This window comes from Aythya ferina (assembly GCF_964211825.1).
Source record: "Aythya ferina genome assembly, chromosome: Z".
Classification (NCBI taxonomy): domain Eukaryota; kingdom Metazoa; phylum Chordata; class Aves; order Anseriformes; family Anatidae; genus Aythya; species Aythya ferina.
The window spans coordinates 73,075,253-73,096,344 of NC_140299.1; the positions used below are offsets into that span (position 1 = coordinate 73,075,253).

Here is a 21,092-nt window from a genome sequence, read left to right on the forward strand (position 1 = left end):
TAGCTCCTGTCTACCACTAATTCTTCTTTGCTATCATGAGACTGTCTAGGTTAACAAAGATGTTTAAATTAAATTCATCCTCAAAACCATAACCGTACAAAGGGAAACAACAGAATATTCTGTGAAATTAATTCCCAGATAGCCTAATGCTTAATCTTGTAGACTCAGTGAAAAGTCATTATTTTAATAATTCTGAGAGAGAGAGTGAGAGGGGAAATATAGTTCTACAAATTCATTGTTTTGCTGCTATGGTGTGTTTTTAGATTATTTATGGTCTAGCCATGTATTTGGGCTGAGGTAATGGCTAAAGCAGGAATGATAAAGCAACCCTATTTAAGTAATGTGATCAAGGAAACTTGCTTGTAAAGACAGCTTTGTAAAATTATGTTTTTCAGTGAAATGCCAACAGCGTCAGCATTAATGATGTTTGTCTATAAGGATTCACAAATTTGATCTCTCTGTACCACTGACTATGCATCACAGCTTGATCAATTTTGTCATGAATATTTATTCTACAATATTCTGATTACCCATAAAATTTAACAATATGTTAGTTCCGTGACCTGATAACTCATCCTCCTTGCATGGTCAATGATGCATTTCAATTGATGTCAGTTAGAATTTATTGGAAATAATCCGTGGTTGCTCTGCGAAATAAATATTATCAGCTAAATATACTATAATATGATGTGAAGCAGTGGATTACTCCAGCCAGTAGTTTTCAGTGTTTTGATAGCATACCAAGGACACTTTGAACCCTTCAGAAAGTTCGTACTTGTGGTTTTCTGTATAACACATGCAAACTCATTTTGCTAAATCATCTTTCATTCGACACTTTTAAGATGGATCATGAAACCTCTGGGATTCTGAAAAATATGAACAGAAACCCCACTCATATTAGTGAATTGTTTGCATGGATTTTTTTTTTTTTCTGAAGTTTTGATGAGTTTACCACTAGCTGATTCTAGGCGATAAATATTTAGTTGTTTATCAACAGGTATTCAAAAGAATCACCCGGCTCTGTTATGAAGAGCACTGCATTTTTAAAGTGGTGTTTCAGCTGTCAAGGCACTGGCCTTTAGAGATAATTACCTTCTGCCCCTTTATTACACCTGGAAAATAGCATAACGGGCTTTTCATAGGGTGAGAAGGTTGTTATGAGCTAGCATTTTTCATGTTGAAAATAATACAGGAAACTTGCTTGCAGGAGCAAGAAAATTAATTTAGAATCATAGAAAGGCTGGAAAATTTCTTTGGAGGACTACATTTGAAGCATAGTTTCAATTATACATCATAAATAGGGCATTTTCTAGTGTTTCTGTATTGTACTGTATGTGTTATTAAGTCCAGATGAGCTACAAAATTTACTTTTAAAAATAACTAAGGGATCTATTCTTGCTTTGTTTGATCTGTATAATGTGTATAACTCAAATTTAAATTAAAAACTAAAAATTCCCTCTTGATCTTTCTCAGTGTGCTAGTGAAATTTCTGTGCAGCACACAAGACAGTGGCTTCTACTGACATTATTTTTTCTAAATATAAAAGGATAGTAACTTGCTAATATAGTAGTCCTTGTGGCCCTTTTATGGACTCCCTTCCATGCACTCTTCCCTCCCCCCCTCCCTCCCTCCCCCCCCCCCCCAAAAAAAAGCAAAAAACAAAACAAAACAAACAAACAAACAAAAAACAAAACAAAACAAAACAAAACAAAACAAAAAAAAAAAAAAAACAACAACAACAACACATACAACAACAACCAAACGAACAAAACCAGCACAACCCAAGAAGAAATTCTTAGGCTCTATTGACTACATAACTCAGGAAATTTCAAATGTGATATGAACAGCAGGAACAAGTAATGGATCTGATGGATTCTACATTTTCTTCAACAACAGCATTTCTTTAATCAGCATAGGACCTTCATTAGACAGCAGCTTTTAATCTTGTTCCAATTGGCTATGTTTTCCTAAAAGATTAGAGGTTAAGATAGCTGTCTGGAGCAAAACCTCCCTTACTGGCACAGAAAAATGAAGGAGCACAAATGAAGGTTTGAAGTGGGAGAATAATGCCATTTTACACTTTTTTTGTGAAGGTGTCTGAAAGTCAGTGGGATTGCACACTTACATGTGCTTACTGATGTGGGTAAAACTGTCTGCAAAGCTAATTTGTGGGTAAGCAGGAGCATGCCCCTCACTCTCATAAGATCCCTTTCCTCCCATATAAAGTGCTTGGAGATCAAAGAGGAGTAGCTATTCAAGCACTGCCTTCCATGCTCTCCACTGGTCACAATAAAAAAAAAAAAAATAAATAAATAAATAAAAAAAAAAAAGGAAATATAACATTTATTTATCTAACATTTCTGATATTTATCTTATCGGGTGGTCTAAATTAAGTTGAAAGGGAAAAAGACTCCAATGGAAGACAATATAAACTGTCTTAACTGGAGCGATAAAAAATCCTTTCTAAGTGAGATTTCTATGATTTCTACAAATCTCAGCAACATGGAATCTTCAGCTAGTTGACTTGTTTTATGACTACTGTTTGGAGCTCTGTCACACCCCAGAATTAAATTTTGTTGGTTTATAAACTACATATATTTAATATTGCTATTGTGATACTGTTTATGTACTAGTGAGAAGGCTTGAGAGAGAACCTATTAAGGAGCAAGTTTTGCTGTTACAAAGCAGAATGTGAGTCTTTTCAAACACAATCAACCTTCATACAGTATTCTTGAATCATAGAATCATTAAAGTTGGAAAAGCCCTCCAAGATCATCTGGTCCAAGCATGCCCCTACCTCCAATGTCACCCACTAAACCATGTCCCCGAGCACCATATCCAACCTTTCCTTAAACACCCCCAGGGACTGTGATGCCACCATGTCACCACCTCCCTGGGCAACCTGTTCCAATGCCTAACCACTCTTTCTGAGAAGAAATGTCTCCTCATTTTCAGCCTGAACCTTCCGTGGTGCAACTTGAGGCCATTCCCTCTAGTACTATCACTAGTTATCTGTGAGAAGAGGTTGACCCCCAGCTCCCCTTCAGGCAGTTGCAGAGAGACTTGCCACTTCTCACAGGACTTGTGTTCCAGGCCCTTCACCAGCTTCATAGCCCTGCTCTGGGCACCAGAGATTTAACATTTCTGTTAAACGAATAGCAATATTCATGCTTCACTACGAAAGCATGGAAAATAAATTCAAGTGTAGAGAGAGGATCATCGCTAGAACTTTGCAGTATAACATAGGTTTGTTTCACACAGCGTTTGATTCTGTATATAAATTTCTAAATTATATTTACATTAAAAAAAAAAAAAAAAAGAAAAAAAAACCTACTGTGTAAACTAGGTCTTTAAAACAGACTTCAAATAGCACCCAAGGTATGACTACATTCCACCTTGCACTATCATGTAAGTATGAGGTTATGAATAGAAAAATTGTGGCTGCATTAGCTCTACATTACACCCATGCTAATTGCCAGCTTCTTAACAGAGCTGATTAACTAGAACAGAAACGTGTGTTAGATAAAGTATTGTACTTACTTGTCCTTAGGATAGCTTGCAAATCTCTACACAAAAAAAATGTATTGTGCTGCATAGGCATGCCCTTAATAGTGTCATTATATTCAAGTCTCTTACCTTTGGCCTTTTCTCCCACGTTAAGGTAAAAACTCCTCTTTGCAATGACCAAAGTCTCTATTTTTGGCCACATAGAGGCACTAAAAAAGTGCAGAGAGAAGCTGTCACTAGCTTGTAACTACATCTGTTTTGTTCCTGACTTAAGATATTTTTAAGGAAGGAATTTTTACAGTTTGTGTGAGAGAAAATTGAAAAAATTGTCTGCCTGATGACAGCTCTTCAGATTGTTGGAAGTTCAAGGTAAATCTGTGGTAGCTGGATGTTGGGCTGCCTGCAGCTGGCCAGGGTGCATTACTCATTCCTGCATTGTAGGTGCAAAGAACCTACCAGGAGACAAAGAAAATCATATTTTTTAGATGTAGAAATGACAGCTAGTCTACAGAAGCCAACTTTAAGCACCCAATTAAGAGCCTACCTTGACTGTCTGGTGACACAAACTAAATCGAAGGAGAGAAGTGCTTCCCTAAAAATAGTTTATCATCCCAGCATTAACCTCTGTTCTCTTTGTAGCCTCCAAAATAGGCAATAAAAAGTTGTTGGTGGTAAGTGTTTTCCCCAATAACATGAAAACTGCCAGTGGCATAAAACTTTATCATTTATATCAATTTTGAAACCCAGTCTGAAATACCAGCTTCAATATATGGTCTTATAGTATTTATGGGAAACATGAGAGTGCCCGAATACTTGCTTAACTAACTTAATCCACTATTATTTTGATGTGCTTGAAACAACTGTCTAGTAAGTGATGAGAACGTGTTTATTATGGAGCATTTCCTACCCTGAGATACTTGGTTAAGGAAACAGAGCTTTATTGTGGCTTGTTTGACTGACTCTGTTGTTATGTAGCTTTTGGCATTTTTATGCATCAGAATACATCCTAGGGGAGTAGGAAGTTTGCGGACTGCTTTTGGATGTTCTGCTGAGTACATAATGGTGCAGCGAAAAAAGATGCTACTTATCTGAAATTACCAGGAACATACTGACAGCAGTGTGTTCACAAATACAAACTCATGCTGTTTTCTGATAGCACACTGTCTATCATAGTAGCTTCTTCACAGTGCCTTGACTCTAGAGAAGCCTGTGATCTGGCGTATAAGATCTATAGGCCGAGATATCTCTTGTAGTATTTATAGCATTTAGTATAAGCAGGTCGTTATCTCAGTCTGTCTGTCTAACTACTGCTGTAAAATAAGCAATTAAGAATGAAATACCAGTTACAGAGTTATAAGAAAATTTATTCTTAAGTGTAGGCATTAGGTAAGTGTATAAGAAAGGGAGCACAATAACTGGGTTTAAAGGTAGAAAGGCTGTGAGTTGGTGTAGCATTATTTAGTGATAAGTTGAAGTTAGTTTCTTTCATAGGAATGGCTAGATTTATGTTTTTGTTCAGGAGTGAATGCCACACATTCAGCTTCCTCTGCAACTGATATTAAAAATATTCATTAAATCTGTTTTCAGTTAAGGGGTTCTGGGAGAATGGATAAAATTGTGTATGCTAAATAAAGTTTAAATACATTAATTTTAACAGTTTAACAAGTACAGACATGTACCTCCCTTCACAATGTGCAATTTCCTTGAAGCCAGAAAGTGGGTATAATGGGAATTCAAGTTAGGCATGCCTCCTTGCCATTAAATTAGAATGAAATTGCTTCCCACAACTGAAATGCTACCCACGGGTGTAAAATAAGATGATTTGTTTTGTAAACAATCAAACGACCTTTGTTAGACGACAGTGACTGTGGGAGAAACAGCATTTTATTATCGTGTGTGTGTGTGTGTCTCCTATTCGTTATATTTAATCAAAGTATTCATTTGACAGCAACCTTGGGACTGGAGTTAAACTTTCCTGCTTTCATGAATGTTAGACACTTCCAACTTGTAGCTGCAAAAATACCTTTTGTCTTCCTGTTGTTGATGTGAAGTGTGAGGAAGCTGAAAGATGAACAAGTGGAAGGGTGTGAAGGTGGTGGCAGTGCTGAACAGCTGTGTAGTCCCAGGCAGCAATCCGAGGAGCTACATGATGCAAGGGTGTTCCTTAGAGGAAACTTCTGAGGGAGGTGGGTAGCCAAGAGGAAGAGGAACACTGCATGGGAGGACACTCTCACAGGAGGGTGGTTTCTCCCAGGATTTCTGCAGGTTTTGTTTAGGGGTTGCATATGGTGTTTGTGATTGTGCTTCAGAGCAGGAATTTGACTCCCATGTTTGTGCCAAATTCAGGTAATACCATTCTGCCTCCAGTAAACTGAGTTGGATGTCTTATTAGTTTTCTTTTCTGAATGTTTTGGAAAATTATGGTGTCCCCTACGTGTGAGGCACATAGACCATGACTGTAATTGCAAATGGCCTAGCCGTATTTTTCCGAATAAGCTTGATAACAGCCATATGGAGTGCTCTCCATTTATGTCTGAACTGCATATCCATGCTGTAAACCTTCCTTGGGTCAAGAACAGGAGTCAATTTTGATTAGATCGTAGCCTCTTTGGCAGATATCTCTCTGTTACTGACCCATTGCTGGCTCCAATAAAGCCCCCTATGAAAATGCTGAACTTTCAATAAACCACACCTCCTTACTGCAGCAGCCTGGAGGGCATTTTGATGTTCAGGGATGCATACAAGTTGAAATAGGCAATATATTGTACAAAATCCTTCCAATTTCAAGTGGGCAAAATAGATGACTGGAGGTGACAACTAAATGAAGCTGACCAACTCCATGGCTGATTTCCTCACCCATCTGCAGGATCTGAAGGGTGCGATCAGAGACTTGAAGAGCATCACATCCTGTTACTGAATCACAGCATACCTGTGTGTTTTAGTTGGTTGGATTTCTTTTATCTTTGATCCCGCAGCAAAGTGAAGGTGGGTTTTGCTATGAGAATAAGCCCATTTTTTTCTCTCTTCCCAAGGAGCTGCATGCTACACAAGTACCTACCTCTCTGTTCTACAGTCACCTTTCACTGAGCTATGCGAGGATAATCCCAACCCTTCAAACACCTCTGCAGAAACAGTGGGGACACCCCTTGTCCAGCATCTTTTTATTTCACTCTCTGCAGTTAAGTTGGCTCTCACATTGCAGGGCAGCCATGAAGACAGCTGCCTCTCGTGCCCTTGATGGGCATGTGGAGCAGAGGGCAGGAAAACAGTAGCAAGACAGAAGGATATGCCATTTCTCAAATCAAGTTAAAATCCTTAGCTTTGAACAAAGGTTCGCAAGGTTCACAAGGCTTTCACGGTTCCTTGAATTGCCAAAAGGGTCTTAACAGTTTAGCCAATTTGCATTTGGAAACTGGAATAAAATTTCCAAGGTTGCTATCTGCCCAGCACCCCTTACTTTTCTGTGAGGGAAAGGCAGATTGAGCCATACTGTTAACAACAACAACAACAAAATAGGACATTTGAAGCAACTGTGAATAATTACAGAATAAATAGCTTGTCATTTCATTACTTGGGTACTTCAGTTTGCAATCTTCACACTTTCTCAGTGTGAAGATTCACTTTTATTGAGTAACATTATGTATGTTGTTGCCTTCCAGTGGTGAATACACTGAGACAGGAGTAAACCTAGCGGCAACTGGTAGTGATCTGTTTGTTTCCTGACACACTGAATTATAAAAGGAAAAGAAATCATAATAAAAATATATGTAGTGACTGCTTCCTGAACATTCATTAAATTCCACTGTTTTGAAGAAAAGCAGCTGTGGGAATAAAGTGTTTTCTTATTGTTTCTATCCCAGAGTTCAGTGCCACTGGATTTAAGGAGAGATGGTAAGCATTAGAGGACACGTAGTATGGATAATGCCCCCAGACAAGAATAATTTACCCAGTTAAACTGAATAGTCTATTTATTTATTTATTTATTTTAATACTGTGAGCTAAAGAAAGCAGCTCAGAACCACTGGACTGAAACACATGGACAGACACCACAAATTAGATATACTTAATTTTTTTTTATTATTTTTTTTTCACACCTCAGAGATGTGCACTGGTAATTTGTGCTTTCATTCGTTCTCCAAAGCTCAGCAGCATTGCAAACTGTCAGAGCACTGTAGTACTGAGGCAGGGCTCGTGCCACCACCGATGTCGTAGGCCCATGTTGTGTGTGGCAGTCATGAGGCCCAGGGAACTAGAGACTGTTCCCAGACATTGCCAAATCCCTGTCTGGAGCTGCAGCAGTTTTATTGCCAGGTTCAGCATGTAGTGCTTGCTACAATTGTTTTTCTTTTCCATGAAAAGCATGAAGGGAGCAGCACAGATTTCTAAAAGAAACTTAAGGCTGCAAAATCCAGGTCATGATTGCGTGGAAATGTATCCCATAGCTTTACTGGGTCCTTACATGCTCTTTAATTCTGTTATCACATTACATGTACTCTGATAATTGATCAGTCCCACACAAGTAAGTATGCACAGGATCCTAAATGGTGCTATATAAATGTTGTTTCCTAATTTTAAGTAAATGCTCCTGCATAGTTTTAAATCCTTGTATGTGGATTTACTGTTCAGGCATGGTATTTCTACATGCTAATATACTACAAAGTAGCTCTCATTTTAATACCCAAAGTTTCCTGATCGGGCAACTGAAATGAAAAAACTTAGATACATCTAATTTGTGGGGTCTACCTAGATGCTCCAGTCCAGTGATTCTGAGCTGCTTTCTGTAGTTCAGAATATTACAAAAGGTTCAGTTTAGACTAGAAGTATAAGCAAGCTTTTTCAGAAAATTGGAAATTACACAACTGCATATTTATCAAAGGCATGTGCAAGCTCTTGCCTTCAGGTTGGTGCATAGCTTGTACTTAATTTTTCTTTACACTACTGAGAATAGACCCAGACCTAAATAAATAAATAAATAAATCTCTTTTGCCTTAAAAGAGTAGAATTGTTGGGGCAAGGGGTTGGGGATGAGAGAGGGGTTCTTGTACAGTTTGTAGCATTGAATCCTCCGTGCACACAAATCAATGAGGTAGCAAAGCTGAGCGTGGTGTTCCTGTACAGGGAGCAGGCCAAGCAAAGTGACTGAATTATGCAATTTGGAAATGCAGAGCCTACAGCGCCTATCGTTTCATTTCCTCTTCTCCCGTGTGCTTCCAAGTGCCTTTGCCCACGCTTACGTTCTTAATCATTGCTTTATTTCAGTTCAATACTTACTGTAAATTGACTGCTGTAAGAGTGGAGACTTTTAGACACCATTGAGCTAATCAGATTAGGGACACGAACACTGCTGTGACCAACTATTGTGTGTGTGAAAAGACAAATGGAAAAATGCTCCCTTAACGGTGCTTGTAATGAGCTGTTGTAGTAAACGTGTGGCTTGTCAAGTCTCTGGCAAGAGACTGATCTTTATTTCTTGTCTCCAGCCACTCACCGTGATTCAGGGTTACAAAAGGCTCCGTCTGTCACGTGGCAGGAACCGCTGTTTTGGGGGTTATTACAAAGGGTTTAAATAAGTAGCTTTATGCCTCATCTGCTGCGTTGTTTTTGCTGCTGATGGCTCTTTGGTGGAAGGTTTTATTAGGGAGACTTTTAACAAATTAATATCTTTCAAAGGGCATCACCAGACTAAAATGCATTTAAATCCTATACACGCTGTTCCTTGAAAATTCAATTAATTTAATGAAAGTGCCCCTGCAACTGTCAGCTAAACCAGTTCATTTTGTAAAATGAGCTCGTATAAGGCTAATGAATCCAACTGGATGGACTGTCAGGCAGCAGGTGAATGTGACTGCTGTTTCCTTGCCTCCAAGGGTCAGACTTGTACAGGGTGGTGTTGAAGATCACATCAGCAGTTCAGATTTTACCCTCCTGTACCCTTGTCTGCTTCGGATGTTACTGCCTTTGAAAACAGAAAGGACTAAAATAAAATTACTGTGAGTTGCCCTAGGACCTTAAAACTAGGTTGGTACAGAATGTAGATCCTGCCTCTCCTGACATTCCTGTAATTTGTAGTATTTATGTTCCCTGGAATTACCTCGGTCAGTCATATGCCTGATGTGTTGACATTATTGCTACTGGTGATCCAGGAATTCAGAAAACCAGATCAACAGTAAAGATGTATATTCTTCACCTCAGTGATTTCTGTATTTACAACATAATGTCCTAGCTTCTCAACAAAATTAGTGTCACACAAAAAGAGTGTGAGGAGTGAAAGTAATGAGTTTTTAGAGACTATAACATATTCCTTTCCATTATTGATTGAAGACAGTTGAAACCTGCAGTCAAAATAAAAAAAAAAAAAAAAAAAATTAAAAAAAAAAAGTAACCAGCATTGTGATACAGTAATAAGTTGCTAAATACTTCTGTTGAACCAGTTCAACAACAGTTTGTGACCCTTGAAGGTTATATTTTAAGTTATTAGGACATTTTCCCCTAAATAGTATGATAATAGACAAATTATGAAACACTAAATGACATGTTCTATCTCTGTTTTGATCACTGATCAAATAGCTGAGAATATGGAACTTTACAACAGGTCAGCCAATCTATGCTGCTCCAGTCTGGGACTGGAAGAAGTTAGTACCAGAACCAGATGGTGAGTGAAATGAGAACAAAAGTTCAGCATCCCCGTGCCTCCTACGTGTTGCCTGGGAAAAGTTCTTAGGATAGTTTGCTGACTGCAGATACTGAAATTTCCTGGAGGAGAGGCAGACCACTCACAGTTTGTTTGGGGCTATTTAGATATTTGCATATCTAAAGTTCACCTCATTTTCATGCCTAAAGCTTATGAAAGTTGAACAGTTGTGCCCTTTCTCTGTGGAAGGGAAAGCAATTTGACAGAAGATGCAAGAAAATTTCAAAGCATTACATCACATATGGTTCCAGGATAGTGGTATCAACATGAACAAACATAATTGGAACCAAATGAGAACAATGGTCAATATTAGAACAGATGAGGACTGGTCTTGAAGCTGGAAACAGACTTTATGCTGAAGGTGACCCACTATATCAATTTGTTGTGGGAAATACTAATACTAAAGTGAAGTCAAATTTGGTAGTAGATAAAGTCATTAATGGATTTAGTGTGGTGAGCTTATTCCTGGAACAGGGCTAGATCACCGGAATGTAAAAAAGTGTAGTAAACTAAAGAAAAATTATGATTGTTAATATTGTTAAAATACTCAGTAAAATTAGGTACTTGCCTGTTGTTCCTCCTGATCACATACCACCTTGAAGCTGCTGTTTAGAGAAATTAAGGTTCCTATGCTATCAAAGCTTGTACTTAACTAATCTTTGAGCATGTTCTACCACACATTTGTGCTTGTGGACCCATTTCTACAAAGCAAAGGACATTCAAAACATACAAACTTCATCTGCTTACACACACTGAAGAAAAATTAATCATTTAGCTTATTTACTCACTTGCAACTTGTTAAGAAGAATCAGTTTCTGCAGAATTAAGTCTCAGAGCACAAGAAATGATCTGGAGATTACATTTCTTCACAAGATTATTTATGTTTGATAAAAGCACAAAGAAGATAATATTAGAAAATTCTGTCTTCTATTTTCATTCCACCCAAACCCTATTTGAGACTGTAAAAACTGTGGATGCCTCTCCCTTTAAAAAAAAAAATAGAAAGAAAGGTCTCACTTCACATGGTCTTTGGGCATATAATTCCTTGTTGGGGCAAGGATAACAAATTTCCACTGCAGAAATATTTTGAAGTACTTATGACTGTCATTTACATACATTTCCGGAGCTTACATGCAACATACTGATTGATGTTTCATGGTAGCAAATTTTCATCAGTCTGCTCTATGGTGCTTGTTTCTTTTCCTTCTGTACCCAACTTTTGCCACTTTTCTTGGTGATCTAGGTAATAAATGAAAGAAGCAAGTCTGTTCTCTGCAAGCCAGAAGTCTATTTAAAATGTATTAAAAAGTCAATGTGTTGCTGTTTTTTGTTTGTTTCCTGCCAAATAGTTAGAGACAAAATTTATAAGCTTAATACATTGGTTTAGCACTGTGCCAGCTGATTTTTTTCCTGAAATATTAATGGAGGGGGCAGAAATCAGTTATTATATGGTTGAGGTTTGGCAGAAAAAATGTGATGATCTCATTTTAAACATTTGGGTCACCACTTTTAATGCTGGGAATAGTGTTCAGTTGTCCATTAAGATGTATTTTAGTGAATGAGTGTTAAAAAAAAAAAAAGAGTCTGTTCCTTTTTTTTTTTTTTTTTTTTTACAGGGAATGGAAAAAATACAAGGACAAGAAGCAGTCTCTGAATACATTTTCTTAAAACTTTTTTATTTTATATTTGAATCAGAAAAAAAATCTTGTTCAAGCATAACATCACTTTTAAAAGACATTAAACTCGACTTGTTCCTACCTCTACTGTTCCATTTTCTCTGCTATTGTGTATCTGCTCTTTATATCCTCCGGCTTTTTCTTAATTAAAATACCAAATCTTGATCAAATAAACTGTTACATCAATTATCTCTCTGGAAATGATCTTTTCATTACCTCTTTTGCTGACCAGTCTCTCCCTGGGCTCACTTTCTGTGATCTCTCCCTGGGCTCACTTTCTGTGACCTCTTTTTTTTTTTTCTTTTTTAATCTCATTATACTTTTTGAACAGTTTCTTGATATCTGCTTTCTCAGTAATATGGGGATCGAACACTATTTATCCACAGTTTTTAATATCCCATTGTTTTATGCTAGCTCTTGTATTTTGTTGGATGTGTTCCAAAAGATGCTGGGGTACCCACATTTGCTAGTAAACTTGGGGAAGAGGGCGATAGAGCTGTATTAGGGATAAAAAATATAGGTGCCTTATTGTATGTGTGATTGTAGAAGCACGAAGAATAATTGTAATACATAAAACTAAGACAAATTTTCTAGCCTTCAGGTTTTGTAACAAATCTATGTTGTCTTTTTTGATAGTTTCTGGAATGCAAATCAGTTTGTTATGAATATAGGTTGGTTGGTATATATGTACAAAATTAAACATTTCTTTGTTACCAAGACTTGGCTAAGATGTACCTATGTTTTCAGATGCAGCTTCCACAATCTTGCAGTGTGAAGTTACTGTCTGTCTCACCACTTTTTCAAAATGAGTTGAGTGCATCTAGCAGGAATGTAATGAACTGTGTAAAGAGGAATGGGAGTCATATTTTCTTTCAAATAAAGAAGCTTCTATGCAGGAATATTTCTGCACTGGATGCAAGAAAGTATTGCCATGGGGTGAGAGGAGGTGGTGGTGTGGATATTGGAGGCTCCAGTTAAGTGAAGTGGAGGAGAGCCTGCCATGTCTGGGGTCTCCATGGGTCCACTAGTCCAGTCCTCCCTATGATGTGGCAACTTTGTGCCTGAGCTGTTCCATTTTGAATATTAGCATAGTACTTGCAGTGGTCTATCCAGCAACCCGTATGTCAGGATTATTAGTACCTTCACCTTCGCAAATATGTTGGATAACACCATACTGAACATACTGTTCATCCAATTAGAAAAGTTAGCTTTTTGCAAATGCTATAGCTTGGGTAATGTAACACACCGGGTTTATCACAGTGAATACACTTTAAATTTTGATCTCTTTTTGGAAATCCTACCCAACCCAAGGACAGCCCAGAGTCAACTGGTAGCCTGACTGTGCTATGTACATCTTATCAGTGAGAAGGTAGTTTTCTGAGACATTAGGGAGGTAACATATACAGATTAAGATAGCTGTTGACCTAGCAAGAGCACTGCATATACATAATGTCACATCTTATTTGTGTTAAGTGACTGTAACTTCTAAGAGTCCCTTCATTTGTTAATATAAATATATTTGTATATATAATATTTGTTAATATATATAATATAATTATACAAATATTAACAAATATTTGTATATTTGTTAATATACAAATATTTGTTAATATACAAATATTTGTTAATATTTGTATAATTTGTTAATATGTAAATATAAAAAATATTTGTTAATATTTGTTAATATATTTGTTAAAATTAAATACTAGCTATACCCCAATAGTAAACTTTGAAACAGTAATGATATTTATGATTAAGCACAGAACTTGGGTGGTTGCAAAGCCAGGACTATGCTGTTGGTTGAAGTGCAGCTTCAACATCCTGTACATTTCCCTACACTATTTGCAGCCTACAGACACACAGGTATTAGTTAGCTGTGGTTCTGTGCCTAAAACTCTGCAACATGGAGAGCTGGCATGCTAGCACACTCTCTTCAGCTGCCTAGGTGACTGTTATTGTCTTCAACCAATTACCAGCACACAAAACAATCCTATTTTTAACTCCAAAAGAAAGGAGAAATAACAACTTGTCTTACAATTCCATTTTCTGCCCAGCACTAAAAAGTCAACTTCTTGTAGCTGAAAATTGTCAGGTACTTGGTGCAAAGTACTGGAGGTAAATCAACGCACATTACTAAGGTATCAAGCTTATTACAAGCAACTGAAAAATTAAGTCTGTAACTTAGAATAAATAATCCTTTACCTAATGGCAGACCAATGAGTTATAATTTATATGAGGTTCTCCCATATAAAAAGAACACTTAATTTGAAAGCATCTGTCTTTACAGTGTATTTATGTCATTATTTATCTATATTTAATATATATTTGTCATACTTACATAAATAAAAGCTTGCACTCCAAAACAGTATGATTGGTAGCAATGACTAATTGCACTGGAACTGAACATAAACTGGCAGCTATCTCTTTCAGAAAACAGATCAATAGAATATGATAAAAGAATACATTGAGAAGAACGAAAACCTTTATCCTAAAACCTAGTGGACTTTTACTGAAAAAAGAACCACACCTTCTTAAGAGAATTTTTAAAATCTGCATATTACCATTACAATTTAATATTAACCAGATTAACTTGTCCACAATGTCAGATTTTCATATTTGCCTTTCATGTGTGATTACAGCCTTCCTTCTTAAATGCATAACCAGATCTCCTGAAGTGCAGTACCCTATAGTTCTTGTAGGTCAACAAACTAAAGCAGAGAGTACCTCAGTCCAAGATAGGATGGAATAGGCAGATATGGGATACAGGTGTAGGAAGGGGTTATTTTTTTCTTCCAGCCAGAAGACAGAAAAATTATTAAACGCTTTTTTGTAACTAAAGCCTCTGAGGAATTCTGTGAAACATTTTAGACCTCTTCTGCTTATATTATTTAAAGAGAATTGTTTCATGAAAGCCAGTATAGTGCAATTGTGTAGTCTTACCCTTTCTCTAACTCCTTCATAACCTCATGCAATTGTAGACTGTTTGTACCCCATGTCACACTTATGACATTAGTTTATTTTCTTTCTTTGATCTGTCCAGGATCATTGTCTCATTCGCCTGGTTGTCCATTTTAGTTTTCTTAGTCATCATCATTTCTATTTCTGTACCATATGCAAGTGTTTACCTTCTGTGCACAGAGTTTTTGCAATGGGTCACCTTACCTTCACTTTCTCCATGTCTTTGTGAATTGGTGGAAATAGAATTTACTGAGGAGCATACCCTGTTTTTAAGAAAAATGCAGTTAAGGGAGGATATTCTAGAAGGAAAAAAAAAAAAAAAAAAAAAAAAAAAACAGTTCATTATCTCTCTTCTGTTTAACCTGTAACTGTAATATTCACATTTGCAAAGTCCCATCAGAGAAAATGAATTAGGTATGGCTTAACAGAAGAAATTTGCTGTTTCTGTAGACTTTGTTTCATTCTTAGCAAACATGTTTGTGCTTGTACAAATGCTCCTACTTCTTCCTGGGATGGAGGGATTCTGAAACACGCAGATACAGGAACAGAAAAGTGGTGGAGAGTTCACAGCATATTGTGTTGCTGTAAAGTCTGGTTTGCCTATTACAGAACAGGATGTGCCACAGAGCAGGGCTCGCATACCTTTGACTCCACCTTTTTTAACCCCATGACCTTTGTGATACCATCTTAATGTTGCTGACAGTTTGAAGTAATGCTCTGCCTTTACCATATTGCTGATTTCCTGTTGATTTAGTAATTCTATGGTGAAATATCTCTGAATCATTGTAGTTATTACGGATTCATTGGTGCTGAAGAATGAAGCTTCATTAAGCCTATAGTGAATCGTGCAAGTCCTTGAGGAGTTCTACTGTTGCTTTCTTGGCCATATTTTGTGCAACAGAAGAACTAGAAGGAAAACACATACATATACATACACCATATAAACATATATTTATATATGTAGATATAAAATCAGCTATTCAAAGGATTGGAGATCCTTGGTTAGGATTGACAGACTGGGATGGTTGCAGCCAGGCACACCGTTTTATTCCTTGAAGACTCATAAACACAATGCATTTTTTTTCTTCTGTCATTTCTTCTCACAGAGTTGGTTATAAATCTACAACATTTTAAAAGAAAAAAAAATGAATTTGATATTAGACTATGTAATTACCATATGAATAGGATATGGGTGCATGAGAGAAGTATTAAAGCTCTTTCTCATGTGCAAACTGTATTCCTCAAGCACATCTCTTTAAAAAAAAAAAAAAAAGAGAGAGAGAGACAATAGCACCAAGGAGTCATAGAAGAGGTAACGATCTTATGAAACATAGTAATATTCAGTATATGGAAACCTAATGCGTTCAATATATATTTTAATGTTTCTTTCCATCATGATAATCCATTGTTTTAACATATATTCTTTTGTGTAGATACAAAAAGAGTAAAAGCGAGAATGGAATGGACCAGGAAAAGTATTTGTTTTGTGCTGGCCTCATGGTGCAAGATGTACAGGTAAAATAGATTGAGATTATTCTGCAGACACAAGAAAAGCTTACACCATCTCCTGTGGTTTGACCTGGAAGATTATTTTGCAGTTTCCATTCCTAATAAGTAATAGATCAGTTGTATACTGGAATTGACAACACGGGTTTTAAACCAGCTTCAGATGATCCTGGGCTGGGAAATTGGTCCCGCTGAGCTTTCCTAGGATTATGGGATATGCTGGCCCAGCTAAACCTAAGGAATTTAGTTAAGGAATTTACAAGTTCCAGTTTAATCTTCTCAAGCCATTTGTGACTGTTCATTCCCAAAGCTGCCTTACTTACCTTGTCCCACAATTAAAATATCTCTCCCTTCTCCTCCAAGATATTGCCACAACCCCTAGACACAGTGGTTCCCAGGTATATCATGCAGCAGGGCAGTGTGTCAGTGGAGTGAAGGCCAACTCTCACAATGCAGTGCATGTCTCTTAACCAAGTCTTTTCCATTTGTAGAACACATTGGTGAATGAAGGTCAGTAGAAATCTGACTCTAGGGTAATTTCCAGCTGCCCTCTGTAAATGGTAGTACTTCTCCTTTGTGCTTGCCAAATCCATGTGTCTTAGAACTATTTCTTTCCAAACATCTTTGATAACAGCACAAAGCTTTCAAGCATGCTTATTAATGGAAACTTTAAAAACTTTTATTCATTTTTATGCAGGGATTTGGAGCTAAATTCTGTTTGAACACTTTATATGTATCAGATTAACCTCACGGTGCTCAGTGAAGCTGCATGAGATTTATGACATCATTACTGAAAAGATAATTTGGTCTCTGGCCAGCAGGAATGCAATGTGTCATATGAAACATAAGCCAGTAGGGAGAATCCATTTCTGGTTGAAGCCGTTCATGTAGAATGAGTCAAGTGCCAAGAAAAGTTCAGGATTTTTCTAAAATATTTTGACTTTGGGTCATACTTTTACTTTTAACCTCTAAGTAGTTTAATTATAGAGTAATAATGGACACAGATATTTACAAATAAATTGTTCTTTCCTCTGATCTCAGCTAAGTATTTGCTTAATACTGTGAAGGCAGCTGCCGTATAGCTCAAAGTATCCTGGCTTTCTAGTTGTGCTAACTACAAGAACAATATAACTTACTTTTATCTGTTCTCAGGTAGATCCTGTTTTACCAACATAGAAATACTTGTTGTACTGAACTAGATACACTAGCACAGAGAATAATTGGTAACACCACCCTCTATTTCAGTATAATTATGCCATCATTAAGGCTTTTTACACATTGGTAGAAAGGTACAATTATAACCCTAAATTAAGGAATTACTTGCATCCTGGCACAACTTTCATGTATAGATGAAAATTTGAAAGTTTAGACTTGTTTTTGATTTCTTTGGCATTGTAAACACATATGTGAGAAAGCCAGCTATTTGCCTTTTTATGCTTTCTTGCACAAGCACAAACAAACAAACAAACAAAAACACATATATGTAGGTTTTTGAGTGATTTTTTTTCTCATTTGAAGAGCTTTGCATATCACACTGTGGTTTCTACCAGATAAATGGGAGGGAGGGGTGAGAAGGAAAACACTAGATTTTTTACTTGTTCAGAACTACCTTGAAGCACATAAATAGGCATGAGGTTTCTGAAATTAAATTTCTACACTAGGCTACAGATTAAAACAGTATATTTTCTTCTTTTAGTCACTCTCCCAATTTTTTCCTCCCTTGTTCTGTCAGGTATTATGAATTAGCAAAATTATATTCTTAATAGTCTCGGGTATTCATTTTGTATTTCCTCCAGATGTAAAAGGAAATCTTGTAAAAACAAAAGCATCCATGTGCAGTATGGCAGTGTTAGTTCACTGAAGTGCTACAAAGTGCTCTGTTCCAATGACTGTAAGATCAGGTATGAAACTATTACACCTTACAGAATTGCTGTTCTATTCTTAAGAAAAGGTTTTGTGTATTAGTTGGATTGGAAATATTCACTCTGCACCCATTTTCTGGAGGGTGGATATCTGTTTTAGGAAAGAGCCAGACACATTCAAGCAGGTTTCTGAGTGGGAAAGATATGGGCAAGGCGTCAATTAAAGACAAAAGCATCTTCTTTTGTCAGGTTTATAAGACAACTCTGAAAGACACTTAGATCTCCTTTTTTTGTTTGTTTGTGTTTGTTTGTTTGTTTCTTTTTGTAACAGAAATAAAAAGCTACAGATTATCCTGTGGCTAAATTTCCTCTACTCTAGCCTGGGTGAGTTTCTTCACTCAGTCTGTGAATTGATTCCTGTGGCCTTATGAATCTAGACCTAGAAGAAGGTGTGTCATTGTGTTGTGTCCTGTCAAATGTTTATGCACTGCCTTTGTAAACTGTCCCCTTAAGCAGCATTGATGCATACACTCACAGACACATACACACAAACACACACACACACACAAATATAAATAAATAAATAAATAAAATAAAGAGAGAGAGAAAAAAAAAAAAAAAAAAAAGCACCACCTATGCAATCTCTACATCTTTCTGGGTGAAGTTTCTTCTTCTATATTTTTCTTCAGTAGCCTTCTGCTGCCACCTGCCTCCAAAGGATCTCCCTAAAATCAGCAGTTGAGGAATGGAGCTCAGATTAACCTACTGTGTGCACAGAACTTGCTTTGGAGTTTTGCTTGCCAATCTTTTAAGCTTTGTGTAATAGAAAAATGAGTGTTGAGCATAGAACTTCTACCTGTATCAGAGGTGAAATATTTATTACTATGTGACAGAATAACTATGTTTCAGTAGTTAGACTCTTCCTACAAAGAGTTAGTATATTTGAATTGGCTGTGTGGGATGGAAAAGCAAGATTTAGATAAAAAAACTCATCTCTTGCAAATTTGGCCTAATGGTGGAATCACTAAATGTCACAAAAACATTGTAGCACAAAAAATATATCTGTTACTAAGCCCCGAACACTTTTGGCCTGCAGGCATCCTAAATGACATGCCTGCAAGTGCTCTGGAAATAATTTGGTAAGGAATTCTCTTCCCTCTGTTCTGTACAGCATCTGGCTGAACTTGTTTATATCACCTTTTTTGTTGTTGTTGTTGTTACAGGGCACACTAGTAGCAAGTAATAATGCTTTATGGTTTCATATTTCAAATGTCTTTATAACCAGAACTCTAAAACCCTGTCTTTGATGCGGGGTATATAAATGTAAATTCATATAGGTGATATATTTATGTGTGTGGAGCATAAATGGATGCTGCCCGTGAATTTTATTTGTATGAGACTAATAAAAGCAAAATAACACTATTTTATGTGAGTGGTGGGCATCATGGTGATGACAAGCAAAAATGGCCTTCAACCTGAACTAAGCAATCCTTCCCTCAGTGTAAATTCTAGCCATTCTCTGATTTTTGAAATTTGTCACGTGAATTTTTGGAAAATATACTTTCCTATTGCTGCTTTCTGTTATCACATGGCTGAAAAGACCATCAGCCTGAATCTGGTAACACACAGTGAAAATTGCACATTTCAACTCACAGTTGGCTCTTGTTCTAAGCTTCATCAGAAACTAGATAAATGCCTCAAATGAATGTCACCCACTGTGGCCAGAAACTGTGATGAAATCATAACAGAGCCCCATGAACAGCTTAGCAATTTTGTCATAACAAGATCTGTGCCCTCCGGATGATACTATAGCATAGCCCACTGCAGCAAGATCTGCTGTTGTGTAGCCAAACGTACCTTTCAGGATAGTTTACATTTTGCTTTTTCTATCACTATGATGATGAAGGCCCATAACTGATGAGCTATTGATGAGTTTTTTATTTCTTTATTTTTTTTCTATTCCCACAGTAACTTTATGGAGGTTTGCCTTGTGTTTTCTGGTCACAGGGTAAAAATTTTCATTCCATGCCTTTCTTATCTCAGTTACTGAAACAGCTTCTTGTGCCATCCCCTCCACACACACCACCTTTGATATCCCTTTAGATAATCATCTTTACCCATTGCCTTACTCACTTTAGCTACTCTGTGAAGCTTATTATTTGTTCCTTTTCTTCCACTCAGATTCTTGCTCCTCAGATTGTTGCTCCACTCAGATTGTTGTTCCTCTCTCTTGCACATTTCATACCCTTACCACCTCCTCTTTCTTCATCTTGCTATGTTTTCCCCCATCTGACAAAAGTGTCACTGTACTACCTTATCAACCTACAAGCCAATTTCTTTTTCAGGCATGCCCTCCACGTTATACCTTCTTCAGTAACTAAAAAGTCCCCTTCTGCAAAATGGCCAGCCACTCCAGATGTTTTGGGATTAACACAAAATCATCTGTTCATGTGCCCTGCAAGAGGAATTGGTCTGATCTATGCAGCAGTGTGGTGATTTTGGAAGACTCTCTCAAAAATAGGCCATTTATTGCTGTTTGCAGACCTTGTCACAAAACCAGAGGTAACAGTGGCCAGAAGCTGTACATGGATTACTTGTAGCTGACGCAGATGCAACAGGCAAGTGCTGACATGTTATCATATCAGAACAGTAGAGACCTATCTAAAGGACCAATTGACTTTACCCTTTGCTCAATCTAGACCACCATGTTCATAAATTCACCAGCATTTGGCCCATCAGAAATTTCTTCTGGATTTGAGAATCTGCTGTAATGATTTTTGCTGATCAGTGTGTATCATCATGTATTTTTTTCTCTGCTGGATGAGTAAATTCCTGCAATAAGCTTCCTTTTATTTCTCCTGCTGATGCTGTCAGAGAGATCCATTTGGGGCA

General features: G+C 37.1%; 2 long non-coding RNA genes across 2 annotated transcripts; one reads left to right on the plus strand and one right to left on the minus strand.

Annotated features, from left to right (window-relative positions):
- Positions 1-1,327: 1,327 nt before the first annotated feature.
- On the minus strand, positions 1,328-2,309 carry LOC311427447. Its single transcript, XR_014687369.1, has 3 exons — positions 1,855-2,309; positions 1,690-1,809; positions 1,328-1,624 (listed from the first exon to the last, which is right to left on the minus strand). It is a non-coding gene; the product is annotated as an uncharacterized lncRNA (long non-coding RNA).
- A 13,956-nt stretch (positions 2,310-16,265) lies between these two features.
- LOC311426759 lies at positions 16,266-20,602 on the plus strand. Its single transcript, XR_014687005.1, has 3 exons — positions 16,266-16,347; positions 20,169-20,208; positions 20,546-20,602. It is a non-coding gene; the product is annotated as an uncharacterized lncRNA (long non-coding RNA).
- The last annotated feature ends 490 nt before the right edge of the window (positions 20,603-21,092 follow it).